The sequence below is a fragment of the Leptidea sinapis genome, chromosome 2 (assembly GCF_905404315.1).
Source record: "Leptidea sinapis chromosome 2, ilLepSina1.1, whole genome shotgun sequence".
Classification (NCBI taxonomy): Eukaryota; Metazoa; Arthropoda; class Insecta; order Lepidoptera; family Pieridae; genus Leptidea; species Leptidea sinapis.
In genome coordinates this window covers 6188784-6198154 of record NC_066266.1, presented here as the reverse complement: position 1 = coordinate 6198154, position 9371 = coordinate 6188784, and positions in this window count along the sequence as shown.

Sequence of the window (9371 nt, the reverse complement as noted above, 5' to 3'; positions counted from 1 at the left end):
GCCGTATTCATTATTTAATCATTAATTGTCAATGCCATCTTTACAAGATTTTGACAAAATTATTCTATCGTAAAACTTAGAACGAGGAATAAATCACTTTAATGATTTTTTCTTCGTTAGGTCAAAGAAGTATAACTTCTTGCGTGCATACATACGTACACACACACTTTTTTATGATAGCGTCAGAATGAACATCATGCATGATCTGCCGTTTCTTGTGGTTCTGATAGATAGGCTAACAATACACTAGTGTATAGATGAACAAAGCGTGCGAGAGAGAGAGAGATAGAGAGTTTGCTGCATCACTTTACATAGCATTTCATTAAAGCTCAACCCAAGCTCAACATTTCACGTCATATACACATCAATGTCACACATTATTTGAGACTGGCTCGATTACGCCCAATTGCATTAGTTGTCGCACTTTGCGACTACACCTGCGGTATCTAGTTGGTGCGCAGCGGAATCCAATCCTTAATATAAGATTTTCACCTAAAGAAATTAGACCAAGAAATAGTTTTTAATAGCTTTTTTTACTTCATTCTTAAGTTATTCTTATAGGTATAAGTCGGTAGAGCATTTCGCAGTCTAATTACCTCAATCATTAAAAAATTTGAATTTAAAACGTTATTCTATACATTAAACGCATTAAAGTCATACTTTTTCAATTAGACACAAAATTTTCTTAATTTAAACAAAAAATAAAAAGAAGTGTTGAATATTTATTCTCTTTAACGAGATATCTATTGTTTAAGTAAATGAAACGATATAGAAAGAAAGAGGAAATATAGACAGCGGTCCTTACTAAGCGTAGCTAAAGAACCAACAGATAAGATTTGCGAACAGAGAGAGGAGAGAATCTTTTGTAGTATCTTTTAAGTGGTTGGATTCTGGGGCCGTATCCACACGTTAGGGGCAACAATAGACAAAACCATACTTTATTAATATTACATAATTAACAGGAAGAACAATTTAGCCGCTAAATATTATAACCAAAACTAATTTATATGTTTACTAGCTGATGCCCGGACTTCGTCCACGTGTATAAAGGGCTTTTAAAAATAAAATGCATGTTTGGAATTGAAGATTATCTCATGTCCTATTTCAGTTCAGGTTCCCGATTTCGCTTCCGTTCCCAACATATTATGAATCTTATATGGAGGTAGATTGCTATGTATTGTGATTGATTTATAGCAATAGAAATGATTGTACAATATTGTATATTTTTATTGATTTTCTCTAAGCTCTAGTCTATTGCTATACTAAATTTCATCAAAATCGGTTCATTAGCTCCGTTACTATCAGGGCTATTGATAATTCGACGTTAGGAAGTGAAAGTCACAATTTGTGATCATTTGAATCTCAAAATGTACAATGCATAATGAACCATTTTGACACATGGATTTTATAAAAACTAATAAGCACTGGCCATTTATCAATATTTAAACAATAATTATCGGTCTAAGTTTAAAAATTCTATACGAAAAACGATGCAGGGACGCTTGTAGCGTTATATCAAACAAACATATTCCCCTATTTTCTCCTTCGATAATGCTTCTAGAGCAGTGATTTTCTTGTCACAAAATCTACGTTTGCAAAAGCTATGTCCCTACGTTTTATTTTTTTCAATCGACTAACGAACTGAGAAAATATGACTCGTCAAAAATCGTAAAAAACTCCCCTTTTATACCGCTCTAGTCAGATGAATATGAAACTAATTTGGCTGAAGGCTGAAAGGCTGAAAGAGATAAAAAGAAAACTTAGGAACATAAACTCATTCTTGCTTAAAATATTTTTAAAATTTTTCTTTTATAGACTCAATTTTCTAGGGAAAAACAGGGGAATAGAATACGGAATCTCTATTTACTGAAAATTTTGTAAGTAAAGTCGGAGTAAGCTGCATTTTTCCCTATCGCACTCTTCGGGGGAAGGCTGGAAGTTGGAAAGAAGAAGGAGAGGTATGGTCAGTCAGCTCGCAGTATGTTTTATGCAGATATATATAGCATTGCCTATAAGGGCGCATTTCCACTGACACGGAGCCTGGTGAAACTAAACGTTAATAATTGATCAATCACAGCCGTTTCCATAAGCGACACGGAGTAGAGATTTTGAGATAATAAAATCTTCTTCAATTTTTGGTGACAAACATTGTTCAATATGACAAACATTGTTTACTGTGACAAAAATTGTTCACTGTGACAAACATTGTTCAATAGTGTATTATGTTGTATGCATATTACAAAAAATAAGCGTACTCCAATTTTTTTATCAAATCATGAATATTGTTGGTTTGTCTAAAAAGTAAAATAAAATAAAAAAATATCCATTTCCTGAACCGAGACCTTTGGGTTTTAATTATACTCTATTTGTTTTTGGATGTAAAAAAAGTACATTAGGAAGTATATTGGTAAGTAAAGCCTTTCGTCTGCTTCAAATCAGTTTTATTTCAATACTTGAAATTGAACAAATTAATATGTTATACTCGTATCGACGAGTCTACGCCCTAATAAAGTAGGTATCATTTTTCAAATCGTTATCGTTATATTAAAAATAATATTCAAGTCGTCTGAAAAAGTTCTGCAATGAGGAGCTTGAATTTTTAACCGACTTCAAAAACGAGGAGGTTATCAATTCGATCGAAATTTTTTTTTGGTTCAAATATTTCTCCATTCCCTTTGGAACTTGTAGGCAATTATTTTGTGTAATTTTCATTGTTAATTTAATACCTTATAATTATTTTCAGTAGTTGTGATAATAATTAATCAAAATTCGATTTACAAGCCAAGTCCAAAAAGTAAGGCAAAGGTTGTTGCCGATTTACTCCATTTAAACATCTTGAAGACTGGCAACGACATCTAGAATCGAACTCGGGACTTATCTAAGGTGTAGTACGTCACTCTAACCGGCCATTGGTCTTTGGTAGAAGATTGTTCCCCCAACGCCCTCTCCAAGAGCTTTGTAATTTTTTCTTACGCATAATATACGCAACCTTGCATTTAAAGTTAACGCATATTTTATTTCTAAATTCATCAAGAGTATGAACTCTTGATGACATCATAGTTCGTCCATAGTACAACTCATCTGTTTCCTCACCGCTACTGTACAAAGGTAACACTGAAAATGTTTAAAAAATGAAAAACGGCTTAATGTTTCTACATAACAATAAAACAATAAAATTATTGGCAACTTTCTAGTTGCCAATAATTTTTTATTGTTTAAAATATATTTAATATGTTATAAAACAATAAAATTATTGGCAACTTTCTAGTTGCCAATAATTTTTTATTGTTTTTCGAAGTAATCTCCGTTCCTCTCTACACATCGCCACATTTGATGGAACCACTGAGAAAAGCAATGGGCCCATTCTACTTTAGGGGTCTCTTCTATGGCGTTTTCGTACGCTTTCACCGCATCTTCAGGGCTCGTAAAGCGAATACCTAAAAAATAATCTTTAGTTCTTGGGAATAAATAAAAGTCGCAGGGCGCTAGATCAGGACTGTAAGGCGGATGACTCATTATCTCGACACTTGCCATAGTCAAATATTCAACAGACCGTTTTGCAGAGTGCGCTGAAGCATTGACGTGGTGAGGGAAGATCTTGCTTCGAGGGCGCTGCAGTCGAATTTTTTCCAAGACAACAGGCAAACAGCAATTGCAATACCAGTCTGCAGAAACCGTCCTTCCATCTTCTAGCATAACTGTAGCGAAATGACTTTTCTGACCAAAGAATGAGGCAATCATCTTTTTGCCTTGACTTATTCCTTTCTTTACCTTAGTTGGCTGATCCTCGAAACAGGAAACACCCACTGCGCTGATTATCTTTTGGTTTCGGGTTCGTGGCTCCACGACCTCTACTATATACCACTGGACTGGCGGCTGTCAAAGTGCTTTTGTGCCTGTTTAGCATTCGCCATTTTGGCGCTGTTGGCCATGTAGCGAGAGTCTGCGTTACTAAAACTAGTGATGACAACCTCAGCAAACATCGATGGTGGGAAACTATTTAAAAAAAATGTGTACTTTATTACGCTGATTCTTAACGCGAAAAACGAATGATATTAATTCAAAATGCAAAAATACTTCAGAGTATTGTACGTTCCTTGGCAGTCATTTGTATTATACGTCAAAATTAGTTCTCTAGACGCTCGCGAGTGGCGCTTCAAATAGACACAAACAATTTGCTGTCAAACATATGGAACAGTCTATCCATTGTACCCCTAGGCCTTGGAGCCATGCTAAGCATAAAAGGCATTTATTTTCTCAAAATTTATTCCTTTCGTATTCTTTTTGATGTCATTTCTGATATACTAGATTCTACTTCTACGCTTCAGAAATAAATGGCGCTCTGAACCACTCCCTAATCATTCAATCTAGATAAAATAGTACAAAAAATTATTAATTGTACACCAATACTATTTACACTAGTTTTTTCATATTCTTCATATTCTGAATTAAAGCTATGGTGATCTTTTGTGAGAGAGTTAACCAAGCTCCGCTCGATTCCTCAAGGCCGTTGGCTCGGTTTGCCAGCCCTAAAGACTACATCGTCCGCATATAATGTTATGGATTGCTGTATCTCAGATGTTAGGATTATTCTTGATTTATTCACAGCTATAACTTTATACCAAGTTTATTTGTAAGGCGGTAAAAGTAATTCAGGTTTATTATAATGTTGTGAATACATCCCTGTAAAATAATTTATCAATATCGTGTCTGCAGTAACAGGTCTGCGGTTTCGCTTCACCACTCCAGAGTGATTCTGTCCAAACAGATTCATCTGTGCATTTGTCTGTACACAAAATATTATGTAGAACGCTGATAATTACTATAAAACCCATTGGATTAGTAAATGTTGTCTAAAGCCATCGGAAATTAATAATTATGTAATATTAAAATGATAAGGATAATAGGAAGCTAACTGTTTCAGAATCTTTTATACAGGATTCATATTTTGGGTGTAGATAAAGTATTGTATGCAACTGTTGATAATTAGGTATTAAAACACTCATGTGGTACTAATACCTGGGATAAAGGGTTGATTCGGGTTTTAAGGTGACAACTAAATGCCGGCCACCTTGAGCGATATGAGTTCATGGCTCCTATGTAACAAAGCCAATATTTTAAAAATTCTTGCGTCGAAAATGTAACATTTTAACAGGCACAAACAGTTTAAATGCTTACAATCCTCATTATTGATTACTAATCTGAATAAACGTACCAACACAAAAAAAAGTAAAAGCCATAAAAACAACTTTTATGAAAGAAGTATACTAAGCAAATGCATAATGCCGAGAAAAAACTTGTTTAACTGCAAAGAAAACTGGTAGTTCATAATATTACTGGAGAGTTAACTTTAACCAACAGCAAGCATTAGCAACCTACAAGTAAGACGTAAGGGTATGCGTAATAGGATAAAGTAGTGTTCATAGCTAGAAAATGCTATATTTTCACCACAAAACTTGTCTAAAAACACCTTGCTTGCATGTTTTCTGTTTACCCTTCGCCTTAATATAACACAACAGTTGCATAAATAACTATTACATTACCGCTTTATAATTGCCAAACTTTAAAGTATTAAAATGGATATTGTATATATCCTTAAGAGATAGATATTTCCCATGGCGGACTTTATGTATTACTTTAAATGATACACAATTCCACTATACATTATTTTGTTATACCTCTAAGGGATTAGACAGCGTTTCCGTTGAAAGCTCCCAGACGGCTGTTTTTTTCGGACACTAATCCAATAAATATCGGATATAAAATGTATGCAAAAACTTAACAAATTATATACTAAAACCGTCCTCGAGAATCACGCTATCCATTTGAGATAAGAGCATGAAAATTGATGCAGTAATCTTAGACTTTATCGCGCACAGATAGACAGACGCGATGGCGGCAAATTTGTTTTATATTATGTAGTGGTGAAATGAAATGAGTATCAGAATATTATATTTATTTTACAACAACCACCTCGGTGGCATAGTTTTACCACCTGGTGGGCAGCATTGTGGCTTCTTAGGTCTTGGCTCACACATATCCGAGCTGTCATACATCTGTTTGCAGGTAAACGTGCAGGTTGTTTCGATAATGGGGCACATTTGCTGGCATTTGTTGAGCCTTTTGCATCTGATGCGAAGTGCAGCACGCAGCATCTCTTTGTCGGATCTGTCCGAGCTATAGTCATCTTGAGACTGCAACAGCAACACTTACATTATTTAACCAGTATATTATAAAATATTTATTTAAAACAAAACAATGCTAATTATAACTTTAATTATTAACAATACTAAATAATATCTATGAAATTGTCGTGTCGCGGTGTTTGTTACCAACCTCCTCCGAAACGGCTAACAGCTTAATCTTTTAACATGATATTTTTATGAGTCAGCATAAAAATACATACAACTTGAAATTTTCAACCTTCTACGATCAACCCCTGTTTTTTAATCACGATCTTTTTAATTGTGTTCCATCCAAAGTTCCGTAATAGGGATTGCAAAGTGGCAATCGAATATCACTACGATAAATTTTATGTACGACATAATATTTGGTAGCGCTGAGAATCGCTCGTTATCTATTTTTATGCGCCAAAAATGTTAGTTATTGAATTTTTTATAATTAATTTATATGGCAATACAACGTTTGCTGGGTCAGCTATTGATTGCATACAATAAAAACTATCATTACGTGGAAGTGTCACTGGCAGCCTTTCCGTGTTCGATAGGTAGGCTGACCGTTGACTTTATTTTATAATCGGGCGCTTTATTTTATAACCTACCTTTTCGCGCGATTTATAACCTAGGTCCTAAAGAATCATTAAGAGAAAAATTGAAAGAAATAAACATTTTGACTGTTGCTTCTCAATACATTTTTGATAATGTTCTGTATCTTCATAAGCACATTGAGGAATTTTCTAGAAACTGTGACATTCATAATGTTAATACGAAAACAAACATAAACTTGTTATGCCTACTACTTGGTTGGGTCGAGTTAGTAAGTCTTTTGTTGGGCGATGTATATGCTTCTACAATATGATCCCAAAAAATGTACAAAACAAATGTGTTACGAAATTTAAAAGAATTGTTAAAAAACGTTTGTTTGGGAAAGGTTATTATAGCATAAACGATTTTCTTAATGACACCACGGACTGGGAATAAAGCGAACTCCCTCAGGCTCTTTAATTATAAATGTTTATTATACGATATTACATTGTAATCCATATTTTATATTAAAAAAAAGCCCGCTGAGTTTCTTGCGCCCATTCTTCTCAGGTCTGAGGCAGTCTCTTTTGAACGGGTGGTAGTTTTTGACGTTCAATAAGTAATTTTAAATCCTATTTTGAATAAAAATATTTTAACCGCTTTCAAAAAAGGAGGAGGTTCTCAATGAAAGGTCCTTTTGTTCTGTTTGTTACCTTAGAACTTTCGACAGGGTGAACCGATTTCAATGATTTTTTCTAGTTTGAAGGCTGGTACTTCCCGTGTGGTCCTATTGCAATTTGGTCCAGATCTGACAATGGCATCCATGAGAAAACCATAAAACTCTCAAATTCGCATTACGCATGTGCGCGACAAATGGACGAATAACTGCATATAGCGTCAACCGATTTTAAAATACGCAATTATTTTTATACTTTTTAGTGCGTATGTTATTTTTGTAGTTGAAGTCGGTTGTTTTTTGATATTTTTTTTAGAAGTGGTAGTAAATGGTGTAATGTATAACTTTTGACATTCATAAGTGTAATTCTTGACCTAATTGAATATCTGATTTGATTTGACTGACTCTTGTCAGTCAAAAACGTTACTGTGGAACAACGAAACGTCGGGTAAAATACAAAAGTTATTAACATATTGTGCTTAAATCCAATTAAAATTGTTTTATTTAAACAACGATTTATTTACGAAATGCGACCAATCCCTAAGTAGCACACGCTTTAATGTATACGCATGGACTAAAAGTTTTATCATGGATTTATCTTATAATTTAAATATCAACAAGCCAACTTTACCCAGTGCAAACATTTACATTCACGCTAAAACTTAATTTAAAACTCGCATCTGCTTATTTTCAAAAGAATTTAAAATGCTATAAAAATGCGAAATTTGCTGTAAAGGCTCCCGTGGGTTTTGGCGCAATGCCAGAAGATTGTCTCGACCCTGGTGGCAATAAGTAGAGACTACAATAGTCCAATTCAGAGTAACATGTAATTGTGAGCCATGTAATCTTCTGTTAAAATTGCCCGCACACAAAGTAATATAAAAGCGGCGTTGAAACTAACAATGTGGACTTAAATATGCTTAAAATGGCAACAGAATTCGTCCTATTATATTGAGAATAAATATCTTAATCTATACATATAAATAAAATGAGAGTGTCTGTTTGTAATATTGAAATAACCTTTTTTTACTACATATATATGAATATACAAGTATATACGCTACATACACCAAAATAACACTTTTTACAATTTTTGTCTGACTGTCTGTCGATTGTTCCGGCTAAACTCTGAAATGGCTAGACCGATTTTGACGGGACTTTTATTGGCAGGTAGCTGATGTCATAAGGAGTAACTTTTATTTAACACCACTTGAGAGATAGTCTCAATTTGGGACCCAAAATTGTTTTTGATTCCAATATTTTGTGTATGGACATATTTTCTATGAGTGAATTAATTGATGCACGGTTTGACAGTTCTGCTGTGAAACAATCTCATTTTAACAACAGTGAGCATATTTAAGAAAATAATTTTTGATGTTATGAAATATTATTGACAAATTCATAAGAAACAGTACTGTTCAGCACATCTGTTGGGTCAGCTAGTCTTTATAATTATAAATATGAAAATTTTACGTTGTTTGTTCGCGATGAACTCCTAAACTATAGAACCGATTTTATTCACACGTTTTACTCTTTTTTTTACGTATTTTTTTTACGTTTGTTGTGTTGAGTGCATTTTGATCCAACTTGAGAGAGTTTTTATTTTGATTCGTGACTCAAATTTTATTTCTCTTTGAAAAATTCTAAGATAAATACGCACAAGACAAGATAAGACGAACTACAAAGCTGTGGAATGAACTTCCTTGCGCGGTGTTTCCGGGACGATACGACAAGGGTACCTTCAAAATAAGCGCGTACACCTTACTTAAAGGCCGGCAACGCTCCCGTGATTCCTCTGGTGTTGCAAGAGAATGTGTTAATAGAAACAATAAGCAGGGTGTATCAATTACGATCAGCTGAACGTCCTACTCAAATATCAGACAGCTGATCGATATCGGCCATGTTTTTGGTTATCGAGGTCTTAAAATAGGTTTATAGAAGAGTCCTAGCTTCAAATCAAATGAAAATCAGTTTATTCACGTAGGTCACGC